This window comes from Hermetia illucens, chromosome 2, assembly GCF_905115235.1.
Source record: "Hermetia illucens chromosome 2, iHerIll2.2.curated.20191125, whole genome shotgun sequence".
Classification (NCBI taxonomy): Eukaryota; Metazoa; Arthropoda; class Insecta; order Diptera; family Stratiomyidae; genus Hermetia; species Hermetia illucens.
Window position 1 is genome coordinate 40,846,585 of NC_051850.1, and position 18,730 is coordinate 40,865,314.

Consider the following 18,730-nt stretch of genomic DNA (forward strand, 5'->3'; position numbering starts at 1 on the left):
CAGTTTTACCCTGGCTATGCTATCATAGGCGGCTCTAAAATCAATGAACAGATGGTACAACTTTTGTCCATATTCCAACAGTTTTTCCATCGCTTGCCGCAGACAGAAAATCTGATCTGTTGCTGATTTGCCTGGAGTGAAGCCTCTTTGGTATGGGCCAATGATGTTCTGGGCGTATGGGGCTATCCGGCCTAGCAATATCTTATAGATGGTACTGAGCAACGTGATACCTCTATAATTGCTGCACTGTGTGATATCTCCCTTTTTATGTATGAGACAGATAATGCCTCGTTGTCAATTGTCAGGCATTGATTCGCTGTCCCATAGCATGAGCATAAGTTGATGAACCGGTTGGTGTAACTGGTCGCCTCCATATTTAACCAATTCGGCTGTAATTCCATCGGCTCTTGGCGACTTATGATTTTTTAGCCGATGAATTGCACGGACTGTTTCTCCTAAACTTGGTGGTGGCAGTATTTGTCCGTCGTCTTCATTTGGCGGGACCTCCAACTCGCCGATGTTCTGGTTGCTCAGTAGCTCATCAAAGTACTCAACCCATCGCTCTAATATGCCCATTCTGTCGGAAATCAGATTTCCCTCTTTGTCTCGGCAGGGTGAGCATCGAGGTGTATAAGGCTTCATCCTGCTGACTTGTTGGTAAAACTTGCGTGACTGGTGCGGTTGCTCCCTGTACTTTTCTAGTTCACAGACTTGTTGGTTCTCCCAGGCTTCCTTTTCCCGTCTGTGAAGTCGCTTCTCCGCTCGACGGAGTTCGTGATAAATCTCTGCGCGTGCCCGCGTTCTTTGAGAATGCAACATTACTCGGTATGCGGCATTCTTCCGTTCCGTTGCTAGCTTACATTCATCGTGAAACCAGCCGTTCCGACTCCTTTTGCGGCTGGGGCCAAGTATGTTTGTGGCCGTATCCATGATAACGTTCTTCAGGTGATTGTGAAGATCATTTGTTGATGCTTCATTTCCAGGTCCTCTGTTGACTGCGGTTATTGCGGCATCCATTTCCTTCTTGTAGGTGTCGCGGAGGGTTGTGTTGTGGATAGCTTCAGTATTCACTCTCACCTGATTGTCAGAGGGGATTCTAGGTGGTATTATTATTCGAACTCGGAGCACCATGCCAACAAGATAGTGATCTATATTGGCCCCCCTATATGTTCTGACATTCATCAAGGCTGAGGGGTAGCGGCGTTCGATCAACACGTGGTAAATTTGGTTGAAAGTGGTCCCGTCTGGAGAGGCCCACGTATGTTTGTGGACCGCTTTCCGCGTAAACCAAGTACTTCTAACAACCATTTCGTGTGACGCTTCTAATTGAATAGTCCGCAGTCCGTTATCATTTGTTTTTTCGTGTAAGCTATGGGAGCCAACGTATCGCCTGAATACGGGCTCCTTCCCTACTTGGCTGTTAAAATCTCCAAGTATGATTTTGATATCATATCTGGGACAGGCTTCGAGTGTTCGTTCTACTGCCTCGTAGAAGGTATCCTTCTCCGACTCTGCAGTCTCCTCTGTAGGGGCGTGAACGTTTATGAGGCTTATATTTCTATACTTGCCTCGCAAGCGCAGAGTGCATAGCCGTTCGCTTATGTTTTCATGTTTATGTTTTAGTTATTTAGTGCGGACTATTCTTCAGTATACTACCGTAGTACGGTCGCCCTATCGCAATTGTGACTGCGATAAAATAGAACCTGTTCAAAAGAAGTTTACTCGTTCCATCCTCTTCAAAAAGAAACTTCCCTACTCATATTATCCTGATTGTTTAGTTCTCTTCTCCTTAAGATGGCACCTCTACAAAACCCAAGAACTTTGTTAGATGCTCATGGAGTGTTCGATAACCACTAAGATACGTAGCCCTGATTCCTGCTATATCGTTCGCACTCTTGTCAGGTACCTGTGAGAATACTTAATACCACATGCCAGGTTCAGACACTTTGAAGTAGGAAATATAATAAAATTTTTGCCGTTTTTAGGAAACGCAATACTTTAGTTTATAGGTATACTAAAACCAGTAAATGGGCACAATAGGTATTTGAGGATGCAGTGCGACATCCTTTGAAGATATTAACAAGGGGACATTTGGTTCCAACAAAACAGCGCAACGTCAGACACTTCAAGAGAATCGATGGCTGTTTTAGGTGAACATTTGCCAGAGCGCCTTATTTTAATTATGGACAATTCGAAGTGTCTGGCCCGAGTGTCTCCCGATTTGACCCTTGGGATTTTTTTCTGTTGGGTATTTTGAAAAACCAACATCCTGGAAGAAATTGCTAACATAACGCCTATATACTGACAAAAGTCGGGACAAACATCAAAAATCCATATAGTCAGTGTAGCGAGAATAGGAGAAGTCGCTTAGCTAATTTGATCTACGATGACCATGCAAAATAGCACCCAGGATTTTGTTTTTCCAGGAGATACTACGAAACTAACTAAACACCGTGCAGTAAGTTAAAAGGATATAAACTAAGTTTTGTATTTTCCTGTTAATTTCCCTTGATCCCACATTGGGCGCCACTTTTGTTTTAATCCTAAAGAATAAAATGAAGCGCTGAATCAAGTCTAGACTTTTAATGGTATCAAGTATCTTTGATCTTGGTTTTTTCCTATCTTTGTTTCTATGATTAAGACGTCCATGAACATTGTCTGAATGTTGAGATTAAATTTAAGACCATACTTTGCTTTCATTGGTATGTCTTCATTACTTACGCTACTGTCCTTCTCCTGTCAGTGGCCCTCAATACGATGGTCTCGCTGTACTTACCCACATATTATCGCCAGAATTTATTCCATCAACGTTTAATTTATGAAGTTAGCCCGATGTAAGCCTATCAAAGCCATAGCTCAGGCCAAAATTAGTAGGCTGGCCATTTGCTAGCCTGTCTCTCTCGACCATGGCTCATTCGTCGCAATTCCGCATCCGTTGACCTACACTCTCATGTCCTGTTCGTCACCATCGTTCTTCGACGACTGTGTGTATTACGTAACGATGAACTTTTGATGGTCCAGTTGTCTGCCATTGTGACAAGTGATGGCAATTATATTATCACCCGAAATGCGGAAAACAAATCCCACCAGCTGTTTTATTACACGGATCGTTGGCTATTAATGGTCTTGCGGTTAGTTGTGGCTTCATTATGACCGAATCCATAGTAGTACATGGTACCCGAGGTCAAGTGTTCGGGAAACTGCTGTTGATGGTAGCAGTGATGTCCAGTGAGGCACTTTTGGATGGATGTAGTGCTTCGCGACGCGTTTCAGTCGGTTAATGTTTAGCAAAAATCGTCTAGAGGATTTGTTCAATCCATTAATTTTTTTGAGAGGCTACAATTGCTTGAATGCTCACACAGTGGAGCTGATTGCGACAAAATGTGTCCTCATTAATGTTTTGATTAGTATTACCTACAAAAAATTGCAGTCTATCAGGACAGATTAGAATGGTTGCAAATGGGCCAATGAAATAGAGTTTAGAGTAGATCATTGCCCGTGAGAGAAGAGGACGAGATGTCGTCCTACATTCATTACGTTTTCCAGAAGAAACTGCGGCCTCACCAAGTATTCCCGTCTTTCATTTTCATCCTATGCTGTTTTAACTAATAAAATTTAGTTAATTTAACTTCCATTTTTTTATTTTATTTAACTGTAAGTAGTTACCAACCACAAGACTTCGTCTATCTCTCGTAACATTCATGCGATGATCGATGCTCAAATCTTTTTTTTTAAGCATCACAACCAACTGGAATGGACGACTCCGTAGCCTACATAACGACGAAATCTATGAGCGATACGACGACCGTCAGGTTGTGGATAAAATTCGGCTCAATAGGCTACGGTGGGTCACTTAATCCGTATGGATGAGGATAATTCAGCCCAGAGAGTCTATAAGGGCAATATCTTTGGTAGAAAAAGAAGACGAGGTAGACCCTCTTGACATGGAACGATGGCGTAGGTCAGGACGCCAGACAGCTTTTAGGGATGTGGAATTGGTGGACCTCGGCGCTTTGCGGGATGTCTGGAGTTCCTTATTAAGGCAGGCCTAGACCGGATACCGGTTGTTGCGCCGTTGATGATGATGATGATGACAACCAACTGACTGCTCAGGTGAGTTTCAGTCGTGGTGAGCTGTGCTGCGCTACTTTAGTGAGGAGCTCGGGTGAATCTCTGCTAAGCAACCCCACACTACCCTACCCCCAGCTGGTAGTGGGTTTCAGCGACAAAACCTGACATCTCGCCCGCCAATTTAAGGAGCACAGATCGGATCCCACCCACCGTGCACCTTTTTTCCCGAGTCTTGAGCCCCGGGGACACAAGATTTCAGTCTGGGCCTGCCGTCAACGTCAAGCCTTAAGAAGTCCTCCCCTGTGTTTATGGTGGTTGCAGGCACTTCCGGAAAGTATTCACGCTAACCAAGATATGTGTGCAGATGTTCAGATCCTTGGGGGCGTTAGCCTCCATCGAAGAATGACGCAATGGGGAGGTAGGCGTGATTTTAAATTGACCACGGCATCCCCGAGTAAGTATAACAGCCAAATTCTCACCGTATATTAACTCGGTAGAGCTGGCGGCAAATGGGCTGTACGTATGCCAGGTAGAATAAAAGGCAGGACTTGCAACCACGAAGAGTCACAGTGTGTTATTATAGCGGCCTTCAATGTCCAATGCTACCTATGCAATTGTGCGTGGTACGCAGTCGTCTGATGGCTTCTGAAGCCTAGGAGTTTACTTAGCTCTGAAAACAGGGTAGACTCGAACTGCATCCCCTGATCAGTAATGGCTTCCGCTGAAACGGCAAACGGCCTGAGAAATGTTGGCCAGAGGTTAAGAGGGGCGCGAACCTATCGATGATTGTAAGGCAATACTTGAAGCCATGAGAATCTGAAAAGAGGCCAATGATATCGATGTGGATCCTGTGAAATGCGAATGAACCTACTTTTTTCTGTACGTGCTTGCTGACACTTTTGGTACTCAATGCATTATCTGGTACTGATCTCGAAGGATATTTCGGAGGTTGAGCTGGAAAGGGAAACTCCCGAAATTTGTATTTGAGGCTGTCCCTGAGGCAAGGATTTTGACTTCTTTAATGCGTGACAAAGCATCCGCAACTACATTTTCCTTGCCAGATACGGATGTCTGAATTAGGGAGGGAATGCTTTGTCGAGCATTTGCTTAAAGGTGAAGGTGAGCGGCTTGTGGTCCGGCTGCAAGATTTGGTTTACCTTTTGGGGAAGTTCAGCGATATCTGAGGCAGCGACGAATATGGCTAAACATGCATTTGTTTAAAGGAATGCCAGGAGTGTAGCCACCACCAGCTGTTGTTTGGTTAGCTCAAATACCTGAACGCCCTCTGCAGACCCCACGTGAGTGTTTAGTCTTGGGCCCAGGCAAGTAGGCGTTGAAAGGAACAATAAGAGAAGTTTAACTTGCCCAAGAATCTTCGAAGATCCTCGACCGTTTTAGGTAGTGGGAGTGTGTGATAGCCTGAACCTTGTTTAGATCCAGGTGGATTCCCTCAGGGGAAATCGTGTAGCCTAAAAGCTAGTACTGTTGGGGGAATTTACATTTTTCAGCGTTAAGTACAAGACTCAAGGAAATGATGAAAAATGCATGGGAGATGTTCCAAATGCCCAAATTCAGAGGAAGAAGCAACCAAAACATTATCCAAGGACAACAAGCCAAAGTGAGGATTTCACAGACAAAGTGAATGAACCCCTTAGCAGATTGCGCCGCATTGCACGAACCAAAACATCTGCGTGAATTCGAAGATTTCGAAGGATGTGCATATTGCCTTTTTCGGAATGTCTTCTGGACCTACGGGCATTAGATGGTACCCCTTGTCTAAGTCTAAGGTGAAAACACGGTAGTTAGCGAGGTTGTGCACAAAGCCATGAACGAGCAGTATGAGGTATCGGTCTGAAATGGCCTGAGCTTGCAAACCTCTGTAATCGCCACATGGTTTCCATTCAATTTTGGACTTTGAGATCATGTGTTGGGGACACACGGCTATTTGATGGTGAGAAAATACTCTGCTTTTAAAGTATGTCAAATTTTTTCTTAGTAACAGTGGGGTGGGTGGTAATGGACGCACCTTTGAGAAGATTAGCTAGCCAGCAATGCGGTTTTGGTGGTGTACCCGTACATCATGCTTAGCTGGTTCCGAGAAACTACTTTCGGTAGTCATATTGATGTATTTTTGAAGGAGCGCACGAATGCGAGAGACTGACAAGAGAGCAGGTAGCAAGTATTCCTGAAAAATCGAGCGAGGAGACGAAGTTTATAAGAGACCTATTCTGCAGATCCACAAGCAATCCATAATGCCTAATATGGGACTGCCGATGTCCGCTATAACAAAACGTCATGAAAATGTTCATCGAAGTCCGAACTTACGTTCACATGCCGGTAGCCGTAAGTATGCATGGTTGAAGAGCTTGATGCCGCTGGTTTGAATTGTTGCGGAATCAGTTTCTGATTGGAGAACTTAGACCTCTGTGTAAGTGTCGCCTAGCGTGATACCGCTCGCTCAACGGATTCGCGGAGCGGCGTTCTGGGTAACCGCCGCCGGGGCTGCCAACGAGTTAGTTTTCTTATGCCGTGAACATGTAGGGGCTGGTGCACCTACTTGCCTTGTCATCAAAGATGCGGTGATACCAGCAAACTGCAGAACTCGTTGAGGGCCCCGACACGCAATTATCCGATCGCCCATTTCGCTTGACGGACCGCGATCGAGTTCGGGGCGCGTATGCACCTCGTGAGTTTTGTCAGCGGTGCTCACTAACATCCCCAAAGGTCCGGGGATCGCACAGGCCAAGAAGTCTCTGGGTGTCGCTGCAATCACGACTTCAGAAGCTCAAAACGGACCTTATCCCCGCCCAACTGCTTTACCTCAGGCAGCAATTCACTCGGGGAGCAGTCACCTAATGTGGGTCCCGTCAGTAAGTGATTCAACTTTGCTGACTCACTTGCGGACAGTCGCTTGATGAGTAAGAATTTTCAGTAGAAACAGTCCTCAAGCACGTTGGCGACGATCCCAATCGACTCCTCTTCCAGGCCAACGAGCGCGTGATTAAATCGCATGCATCAGTAGTGATGCCCGCGAGCGCAAACTGCGTTTCCAATTGGAATTACGAGCGCAAAATCCTCCGAGCCCAACATTGAGCGGAAAGTGTGAAAATTTAGCTGCACCACGACCGAAGCGGAACTCATCCGTGAAGCGGAACCTCTCGAAACCCAATGTTAATAACAGGATGGGGAACCAAGAAAACCAGCGGAGCGCCAGTCTGCCCAACTTTGTCTTCAACAAAAAAATCTTGCGTAATAATATTTACATAAATAAATGGGGGGGGGGGGGGGGAATTCTATCTCAAATCAATGATGAGATTGCATCTCGACTATGTGCTGATATGTCGCTGCTGCAACTACAATCACTTGTGTATTGTGGTGCAGTTGCGGCTATCAGATTGCACGGTCAGAAGATTCGCTTTCGTGTTATTGGTTTTAGTGACAAAAGAGATCCACCATGGAAAATTCGTCTGGAACGTCGGCGGGACTCACTAAGGCAGGACATTGCTAGACTGATTCAGATCAGCACTGGCAGTGCCAGCCTACGGGTGAGAAATAAAGTGCAGAGGGTTTACCGGAACTATGCCATCCCCTCTGAGACACCCGTTGTTAAAATTCTGGACACACTAAAACAGAAACTTTCTGTCATATGCAGTCGGTTACGACGGTATGGCGAAAGTTATTCCAGACGTGTCCAGAATGCAACATACGCGAGGAACCAGCGGAGCTTTTTCAGATCTCTCAACGAATTCAAACAGAGCGCCCAGACAATACAGTTCTCGGTGACGGAAGCGAAAGAGTATTGGGGTGGACTTTGGGGGTTATCTGCCCAGCATGCTGAGCATGCTGAGTGGTTCACCGCCGAAGGCACCCGCCATGCCAATACACCTGGCATGAATTTTGCGGATGTTACCGAAAAGGAAGTTCGATGAGCCATAAACAGCTCGAAGAACTGGAGGGGCCCAGGTCTGGATCGGGTGCAGAATTTCTGGTATAAGAAATTTACCAGCGTACACAGTGGTTGGCACACAGCATAAACCAGGTCATGAGTCGGCCGGAGGAATTTCCACCTTTCCTCACTGCAGGGATTACGTACATTATGTCTAAGAAGGACACGGTGCAGGACCCCGCAGACACAAGACCGATTACTTGCTTACCAACCCTCTACAAATTCATCACGTCCATTATTAGTGGAAGGATCAATGCGCACCTCGAGACCACCAACTTTCTGTCCGAGGAGCAGAAGGGCTGCCGAGTTGGGTCAAGGGGTTGCAAAGAGCAACTCATTATCGACTCGGTAGTTGTAGGACAAGCAACTAGAGGCCAAAGAAACCTCTTCAGTTGCTATATCGATTATGCCAAGGCTTTTGATAGCGTTCCGCATACCTGGCTAATCGACATCCTACATCTGTATCGCATTGATCCGAAACTTATAAAGTTTTTGGCGACAGTCATGGAAGGGTGGCATACCACCTTATCAGTCCGTACATCTGAGGGTGCTAATACCTCAGAGCCCATCCGTATACGGAGGGGCATCTTCCAGGGGATTCGTTGGGTCCCCTTTGGTTTTTTATGGCACTGAACCCCCTTTCATGGCTACTGAATGATGCTAGAGGGCATGGTTTTGCAATAAAGTATGGCCTACGTGCTAAATGCGAACTGACACACTTGATGTACTTAGATGTCATCAAGCTGTATGCTGGTACTGACAACCATCTTAGAAGTCTGTTGCGAATAATAGACATGTTCAGCCGTAATATTCGGATGGAGTTTGGATTAGAAAAATGTCGAATCCAAGCCATCCGCAAAGGTCATCATGAGCCGCATGCCGGACACAGCATTGGTGACCTCCACATCGAAGCTATGACCGAGACAGACTTCTACAAGTACCTAGGAATTCTGCAAGGAACCCATGCTCGAGTTGGTGATCTGAAGGAAGCTCTGCTGTCCGAATTCCTGCGACGTGTAAAGCTGGTGCTGAAATCGCATCTCTCGGGGAAAAATAAAATAAGCGCGTTGAATGTATTCGCTATCCCTTCACTGGCTTATGCATTCGGAATATTGCCGTGGACGAAGACCGATCTGGAAAACGTCCAGCGGCGGATACGGACAACTATGTCCAAATTCCGAATGCATCACCCAAAATCAGCCGTGGAGCGGATGAACCTGCCTCGTCACATCAGAGTTAGGGGCGTGGTTGACGTGGCGGCACAGCATCATCGCCAAATCGACTCGCTGCGCGCTTATTTTTACAGCAAAGAGCCGGCGAGTCCCTTGCATGCGGCTGTCTGTAAGACAGACTGTGGACTGACTCCACTTAACTTGAAGGATCGATCTTTCAATCCTCTGAGTGGAGTGAAGTCGGACTAAGAGCGGATCGATGAATGGAAGTCGAAGGCAATGCACGGTAAACACGTGAATTGTCTTTGGCAGCCATTTGTCGATTTGCGTCTGTCGAACAGGTGGCTGTGTGCTGGGGAGTTCTTTGCTGAGACGGAGGGGTTCATGTGTGCCATTCAGGATGGCGTGGTCGCCACCCGAGCTTATAAAAACGTCATCATGAAAGAACGGGTGGAGAACGACCAGTGCAGAATGTGTGGTTCGGCGTTAGAGACGTTGGACCATCTCATTTCTGGCTGTACTGTTATGGCACCGGTGCAATACATCACCAGGCATAATGCTGTATGTAAGGTTATCCATCAAAACCTTGCATATAAGCATGGGCTGATCACGGGAACATGTCCGGTTTACCGATATGAGCCGCAAGCAGTACTTGATAGTTCTGCTTGCAGCATGTATTGGGACCGGCAAGTTCTGACTGATCGCCATACTGCACACAACAAGCCTGACGTACTGTTAGTTGACAAAACGGGTCGCTCCGCGTATATTATTGATGTTGCTATCCCCCATAATAGCAACATTGAACGGAAATACGTGGAGAAGAAGGTGAACTATGAGCCATTGGCTCGGGAAATCAAAGAAATTTGGCGTCTCGAGCGGGTGGTTGTAGTTCCCATAATATTGTCAGCTACAGGTATTGTACCTAAATCCCTCACGGCTTCCCTTGATGTCCTGGGACTTTCGCACACTCTGGTTCAAACCATGCAGAAGTGCACCATTCTGCATACGTGCTCGATGTTGCGGGGAGTACTCGACGGATTCTCCCACTGACCTACCACCGGCCACCACCACCAGTGCCCCTTTAGTTTTTAAGTAGGTAGGATCGTCCGAGCCTAAATGCTTGGCACTTAGTGCTAGTATTAGGTAAAATCCGGCATCTGCCGAGATTGTGATAACTCGGAAATAAAATAAATGTGGGTTGCCTTTGAGTTCCAGAAACTTCCTCAAAGTATATCTATTTTGCTTCCACAGTCTCTCCTTTTGCGGTCAATGTAAATTCGTGTTCTGCTGAGCCAAAATTTCTATTCTTGTCCTGAGAACTTTTTTCGAATGGATTTGATTGCTTCACTTTCAACATAAACTCTCCTTACTGACACCGAGTATCATTACCTTCCAAATTGTTGGTTTCTGGGTGTGGTTTCACTATCCTCCCCTTCGGAATCCTCACTGGTCTTTGCTTTTTCAACGAGTCACCTTTCTCGGGAACTCCACATCTTTCTTGTGGGACTGACTACCTTTTTTTAGGAATACCGGTTGGGTGAATTTCGTGTCAGCTTCAGCCGTTCTTCACACCTGTTCCACTTCCTTGGGGACTGGGTTTCGTGTGAATTTATAACATTTGATGCCAGTAACCAAGCTTTCCAGTAATGAGGCACTGTCGGCCAGTAAGGGCATGTTTAGCTTGGCTGGCCATAATTTCAAGAACTTTGTTTGTGTTTACATCACACAAAGCCTTTCGTTGCTGAGCTTGAAGTTGATATTCAGTGGCTTAATGGTTTTATCAACAATTAATGCCGCTCCAAAGTGACCTTTTCAAGGCGTTAAATATCGCATACGATTTCATGTCCACAATATCGTTTTCTGTTGGTGGAAGGTATTTTTTCCTCGAGGTCGCACATTCCCAGATCCAAGAGAATAGTCTACTATCCACTCGTGTGGTTATTTCCGTTGATACAACCAGCTGTAAGTCGTGTCTCCGGGTTTCGTAACGACAGGGTAATGTCAGGAACAACTGCCGATCCTTCGCTGGTAGGCGAGAATATACTGTCACGCATTTACTACTACCAGCAGACAACCCTGAGAGGTGACAGTTCGATTTTGCCTGCTCCTTTCGTCCTTATACTCGTAGTACTTATATTACAATGTTGTAATGTATAGACTCCATTCAAAGCACTTTGTGAGGAATTAGAATTTTCTTAAAATGGCATGTGGACGCAACGTGACCAAAAAGTAAGTAGACGTTGGCAATGAGTATGTGATATTCAGTGAATATCTTTTCAAAGTAACAGTTGTAATAAACTCTGTTATTCTGCATGGTATCTTGTGAGTTTAAAAAATTATCTTCCAGTGAAATGCATTAAAATTGAATCCAAAGGCAATCTCTTTATACATGAGGGAGACCTCATTTCATTCTCTTCTAGACGGCAAACCTCACAGTAATGAAAGAAATACTTAAGGCTAATCTTCTTTCCGAAAGCGTACGAATAAAAATCCCGTCGTAACCGCAATACTTTTTATTCTAAAAATCATCCCGACGGGAAGGATATAAGGAGCATAATTAAAAAGACATGTAGGTTATACGTATTACGAAGAATATGAAAAGAAGCAAACAAAAAATGATTCTTCTTCTGCTCACTTCATTCTGGTGGTTCTCGTATGCAAAGGAAAAGAACACATCAATACCATGCCCAGCAAGGATCTCTTGCCTGAGAGGATTCGAAGGGAAACAGGAAGATTTAAATACACGAATCCCGACAACAGTTGCAAAATTTCAAGTAATAAAAGTAGCAATCACATGTCTCCTATCCGCCTCCATCTATCCATCTCTCCTTCAATTTTAGTATCTGAAATAGATTTCATTCTGAATATCATTTTTTTGCAATTTGTACGTTTTTATGTCTCCCGTAGTAATTAATCGGCTTAAGTATTTGTAATCATATTTCCAGCGCACGAAATCCACTAAATGAATAGAATTTCGAAATGAAGGAACCAAAGACGTGATGTGGGCGCACAGAAAAAAACTGAATGGATGTAGGATGAATAATGTGAAATGAATTTTTAATCCTTTTATAATTACCAGTAGTAAGGGCTTTTATTTGGTTTTTTCTTCCTTTTGTTTTTTCCCTCTTCCCAGGGTGTGTTATTGTTTGAAGGAGATATCTGGGCAAGGGCACAGACCAGAGGAAAATTTCAGTCTGAGCCAGAGTTATTTCAATTTTACGGTTAATGGGTTTAAGTTATGGCGTGAAGGATGCTCCCTTTTGATTCGGTGAATAATTTGTATTTCATGATGGTACTTTGCGTATTGGATTTTCAGAAGTAGTTGGTCAAGAATTGAACGCGATATCTACTTAATGCTTCACTTCAGATTTAGTGGGCTCTCGCTATGTATTTTATCAGAATTTTTCTTTTTTAATTAATATCCTACTGCATTTGTAATAATCCGAGCCAAAGAAAGAAAATCCCGGCCAGGGTGGAAATTACGCGGGTCCCTTTATTTCCCTTAACTTTAGCTACTGCTTTGTGCCTCTATTCTCTATATCTCACCTCAAGTCTGCTCAACCTAAAAGAATACCACATATGTCCTGTGTTCGGCATCATGTCTATAATAATAAGGATGACTTACCTGGAGGTTTGCCAGCTTTAAGTACCAGTACGAACTTCGGCCACTGCTATAATGCCGGAAGATCTCCTATGCAATACACCACAATACCGTACAATTTGATAAACGTTTCCGACGCCTCCTCAAGAGCTTACTGCATATACCTCCTGGGCCCAGGGTTTTGTTTGCCTACACTATGGATACCCTTTCGGAAGCTCTTCTGTGATTACAGCGGTTACTACTCTACTGTTCGTAAGTCTATTCGGACAGTTGCTATCCTTCCTTTGTTGGCGATCATCGCACCGTCTCTGACTCATTCTGCAAACCAATTTCATTCACGCATCAAACAAGGCTAAATGCAATGCGAAATTTACACGAAAAACCTCCTTAACTTTATTGTAGATAAACACACAGCTGATTATGAATCGAAGGTTTCACGGCAATCGTATTGAAATCAATAAAGTTATACCACATCATATTAATACATCTCATTAGAGAATTACCAATTGGTATACAGTCATTATCAATTGAAGACATACATACTAGAACCCTACACCACAAATCGTTCCATTACGTTACCAAGTTTGCTAAGCCAATTCGAATTCACGCATTACGTGACAAACTGCCGTGTTTTCTCAAACATAAATCCCTATAGCTCCTGAAGATATTCCGAAAACAGCTATTTGCGCACCTTTCAGACTCTTCGAGTTCACTGGTATGCCTTGCGGTTTGTGCAATGCAGCGCAAACTTTTCAGAGGTTTATTCATTTTGTTCTGCAAAACTTAAACTTCTGTTTCATCTACATGGATAATGTGTTGGCCGCTTCTTCCTCAGAGTCTGAGCCTTTGAACCATCTCGAGTGCACTTTTCTACGTGTCCTTGAGGCCACTCATTACCATTGATAGAATCCACCCAAACCCAGACAAGATGCAATCCATTTCAAGCTTCCTCTTCCCCGAAACTGAAAAGGATCTGCGAAGGTTTCTTGGCATGTTAAACTCTTATCGTTGTTTCTCGCTCAGAGCCGCTCACCATCAAGCACAGATCTTTTGGTAACTATACCTTCTGCTTCTATGAGAAATTTTTGTTCCTTGTGTTTACTCCATAATGTCAGTTGTCTGAACTCTTTCTAAAAATTTTTCAACCCCCCGATCTTTAGCCAGAACTGTTTGTTCTTCTAGCGTCATTTTTCCAAAAAAGTTGCCACTCGTCTCGTCGTTGCCGTTCTTCATGAGCAACCGCCTCCCTTTGCTTTTCTGCCTTGCGCTTGTACATGGCTAGATGCTCCTTAGTAAGAAGGGCAACGAGGATCACTCCCGCGGTTACCATCACGACCGGTTCAGTGGCAGTGCGGTGCGCAGACCCCACTCGCAAAGCTCCCCGTCTCTGTACTTGCACGAGACGCTTACGCCTTGCCAAGAGCGTCAGCCCATACTTTGTACCATGTGCCTGTTAGACTTAGGACCCCCCTACTTAAGGCCAAAACTCTAGCTGCAGTCTTGTTTGCTGCTGCTTTGATTTGCTCAGAACCCGAGGTACTTTACCGCTGGTTTTGACTCGATTATCGACTCGCCGAAAGATATGGGACGCAGGCTCGGAATTCTCTTTTTAGTCAGGATTACTACTTTGGTTGTTTTGCGCCTGATCGACAGTGCGTAAAGAAGAGATCCGGCCCAAGAATGGATCCTTGACCCTCCCGCGTTTCATAGAGCAGGCAGCGTTCCTCAGTTCATCAATGTCCGTAAAAGATAGTTCAGCACGTGGAAGGTATTGTCTAGTGCGCCTAGAATGTCTTTCCATCTTACGTTTCTGATGTCAGGCGTTAGTCTTCATAACCACCAGACAAATTAGGCGGCTATGTGCCAGCGCTCGTCGAACGGCATCCACGACTTGCATGACAGCATCAACTGTGGATCTCCCTGCTCTAAAACCGAAGTGCCGTGGAAATAAGTCATCATGCCTCATGCCGATCGCTTAGACATTGCGTTAAGCGACGGACCCTGTGACACTTCTTCCGGAGCTCTACACTTTCCACCATCCATCAAAACATAGAAGGTTTGCCACGTCTTCATAGTCTTCTGGTTCCGCAGGCCATTGAGACCAGATTCATAACTGAATTTATGACAGTATCGGCTGCAGTGCCACTACCCCAGGAGTATCCTCCAGCGCGGCCCCACCTGTTCTAAGAGTTTCAACGAACCCCCCGGTGTTCACCTTCGCAACGTACCATGCACCCAAAGAGCACCGGGGTGGCGCACGATAAGAGTTTTTATCCACCCATTCGAGGGCAATGTATTCATGGTCGCTCGCCAAGAAGTCTTCCAGAACTTCCGGAAGGTTAAGTTTGAAATGCCTCTTCCGCAGCTTGGGCTTCGGAACGTTGGAGTAGATCCGGTATTTAGAAGTACTAGTACTGTTCTCGCCACCATTTCCAGAATTCTTTTCCCTCTGGAGTCTGTGGGAGGCATGCCCCATTAAAGTGTCCCGGTATTGAAAGCACCTCCGACCAGATTCCGCACATCTGTATCTAGGATAGCGTCCCCCAAAGTATCAAGTCGGCGCCAAAACCCGGCATCGTATCATTCAGAGTAAGATAGACACTGGAAAATGATATCCCTGAACACCAAATCCAGACAAAGCTGTCTCCTCGGCCTTGGGTAGAAATCCTAAGGAGGGTGCCATCCCGAACCCAGAGTGCTATGAAGTTGTTGCTTCGATACTGCTACTGATGAATACTAAATTAGTTTTGGTCTCCACAACTCGTGGGCGGTTACACTCCGGTGCATGTTGATTTGTAGAATGCAAAGCTCCTAGCTCTTTCCGTTCTGCTGTGAAGGCTGGACACCGCCGCGAGCCCACAGTGTACGTAACATTCTCAGCAGATGCGCCACGGTCCCTCCATAGGACGCAGCTTTTCATTGCAAGTGTTCACTTTATGGCTTGACTGACCGTATTAACGGTATGTTGCCCTTCTTTACCAACAGGTTGCAGATGAATCCAGACATCTGCAACATTTGCTTGGCCCGGATTCATATCCTACACACTACCCAACCAATTCCAATTTTCCCCCGTTTAGAGGCTTTCTCGCATATTGCTCGGCAACTTCCACCATAGCGAGTTTTTGCCCACGCCAGTTTGCAGAGGTGCCTCATAAACGTTCACGCCCCTACAGAGGAGACTGCAGAGTCGGAGAAGGATACCTTCTACGAGGCAGTAGAAAGAACCCTCGAAGCCTGTCCCAGATATGATATCAAAATCATACTTGGGGATTTTAACAGCCAAGTAGGGAAGGAGCCCGTATTCAGGCGATACGTTGGCTCCCATAGCTTACACGAAAAAACAAATGATAACGGACTGCGGACTATTCAATTAGCAGGGTCACACGAAATGGTTGTTGGAAGTACCTGGTTTGCGCGGAAAGCGGTCCACAAACATACGTGGGCCTCTCCAGACGGGACCACTTTCAACCAAATTGACCACGTGTTGATCGAACGCCGCCACCTCTCAGCCTTGATGAATGTCAGAACATATAGGGGGGCCAATATAGACTCGGATCACTATCTCGTTGGCATGGTGCTCCGAGCTCGAATAACAATACCACCTAGAATCCCCTCTGACAATCAGGTGAGAGTGAACACTGAAGCCATCCACAACACAACCCTCCGCGACACCTATAAGAGGGAAATGGATGCCGCAATAACCGCAGTCAATAGAGGACCTGGAGATGAAGCATCAACTAATGATCTTCACAACCACCTGAAGAACGTTATCATGGATACGGCCACAAATATACTTGGCCCCAGCCGCAAAAGGAGTCGGAACGGCTGGTTTGACGATGAATGTAAGCTAGCAACGGAACGGAAGAATGCCGCATACCGAGTAATGTTGCATTCTCAAAGAACGCGGGCACGCGCAGAGACTTATCACGAACTCCGTCGAGCGGAGAAGCGACTTCACAGACGGAAAAAGGAAGCCTGGGAGAACCAACAAGTCTGTGAACTAGAAAAGTACAGGGAGCAACCGCACCAGGCGCGGAAGTTTTACCAACAAGTCAGCAGGATGAAGCCTTATACACCTCGATGCTCATCCTGCCGAGACAAAGAGGGAAATCTGATTTCCGACAGAATGGGCATATTAGAGCGATGGGTTGAGTACTTTGATGAGCTACTGAACAACCAGAACATCGGCGAGTTGGAGGTCCCGCCAACTGAAGACGACGGACAAATACTGCCACCACCAAGTTTAGGAGAAACAGTCCGTGCAATTCATCGGCTAAAAAATCATAAGTCGCCAGGAGCCGATGGAATTACAGCCGAATTGGTTAAATATGGAGGCGACCAGTTACACCAAGTGGTTCATCAACTTGTGCTCAAGGTATGGGACAGCGAATCAATGCCTGACGATTGGCAGCGAGGCATAATCTGTCTCATACATAAAAAGGGAGATATCACACAGTGCAGCAATTATAGAGGTATCACGTTGCTGAGTACCATCTATAAGATATTCTCCACTATCTTGCTAGGCCGGATAGCCCCATACGCCCAGAACATCATTGGCCCATACCAAAGAGGCTTCACTCCAGGCAAATCAGCAACAGATCAGATTTTCTCTCTGCGGCAGGCGATGGAAAAACTGTTGGAATATGGACAACAGTTGCACCATCTGTTCATCGACTTTAAAGCCGCCTATGATAGCATAGCCAGGGTAAAACTGTACACGGCCATGAGGGAATTCGGTATCCCGACGAAATTAATAAGACTGACTAGGCTGACCCTGACCAATGTGCGAGGCCAGATAAAAGCAGCAGGATCACTCTCAAGACCATTCGACATCAACAACGGTCTACGACAAGGGGATGCGCTATCATGCGTCCTCTTTAACCTGGCCCTCGAGAAGGTGATCCGTGATGCTGAGGTGAATGCAAGAGGTACGATCCTCTTCAAGTCCACCCAACTACTGGCCTATGCTGACGATATCGACATCATGGGAAGAACCACCCGAGACGTTCAAACTGCCTTCATCCAGATCGAGCAGGCGGCGCGAGATCTTGGGCTGCACATCAATGAAGGCAAGACAAAATACATGGTGGCAACGTCAGCACCGAAGACGAATCAACCAACAACATCAAACCGCACTGGTCAAACACAAACACGAACAAGAATAAGGATAGGGGAATACAACTTTGAGACCGTTGACAATTTCTCCTATCTAGGGTCGAAAATCACAACCGATAACAACTACGATGATGAAATCCGCGCACGGTTGTTGTCAGCCAACAGAGCCTACTTCAGCTTACAAAGACTGTTCCGCTCGAAACGTCTCACCATAGGGTCAAAGCTCTTACTGTACAAGACTATGATCTTGCCAGTCCTCATGTATTCCTCGGAAACTTGGGTTCTTAGCAAGAAAAATTGCGAACTCTTGGCCGCGTTCGAGAGAAGAATCCTCCGAAGAATTTTTGGCCCCCTACATGAGGATGGACGATTCCGTAGCCTACAGAATGATGAAATCTATGAGCGATACCATGACCGTCCGGCTGTGGATAAAATCCGGCTCAATAGGTTACGGTGGGCGGGTCACTTAATCCGTATGGATGAAGATGATCCCACCCGGAAAGTCTATAAGGGCAATATCTATGGTAGGAAAAGAAGACGAGGCAGACCCTGCCTAAGATGGAGCGATGGCGTGGGCCAGGACGCCAGACAGCTTTTAGGGATATCGAATTGGTGGACCTCGGCGCAAAACCGGGATGTCTGGAGTTCCTTATTAAGGCAGGCCTAGACCGGATACCGGTTGTTGCGCCGTTGATGATGATGATGAGTTTGCAGAGGTGATAAGAATCCGTACATTGGTTACCTCCGGACATTCGCATTTGATGGCCTCTTCTACCTCGTTCTTTTATGTGAGGTAGTCAAAGTCTTGGATTTCCAGAGAACACG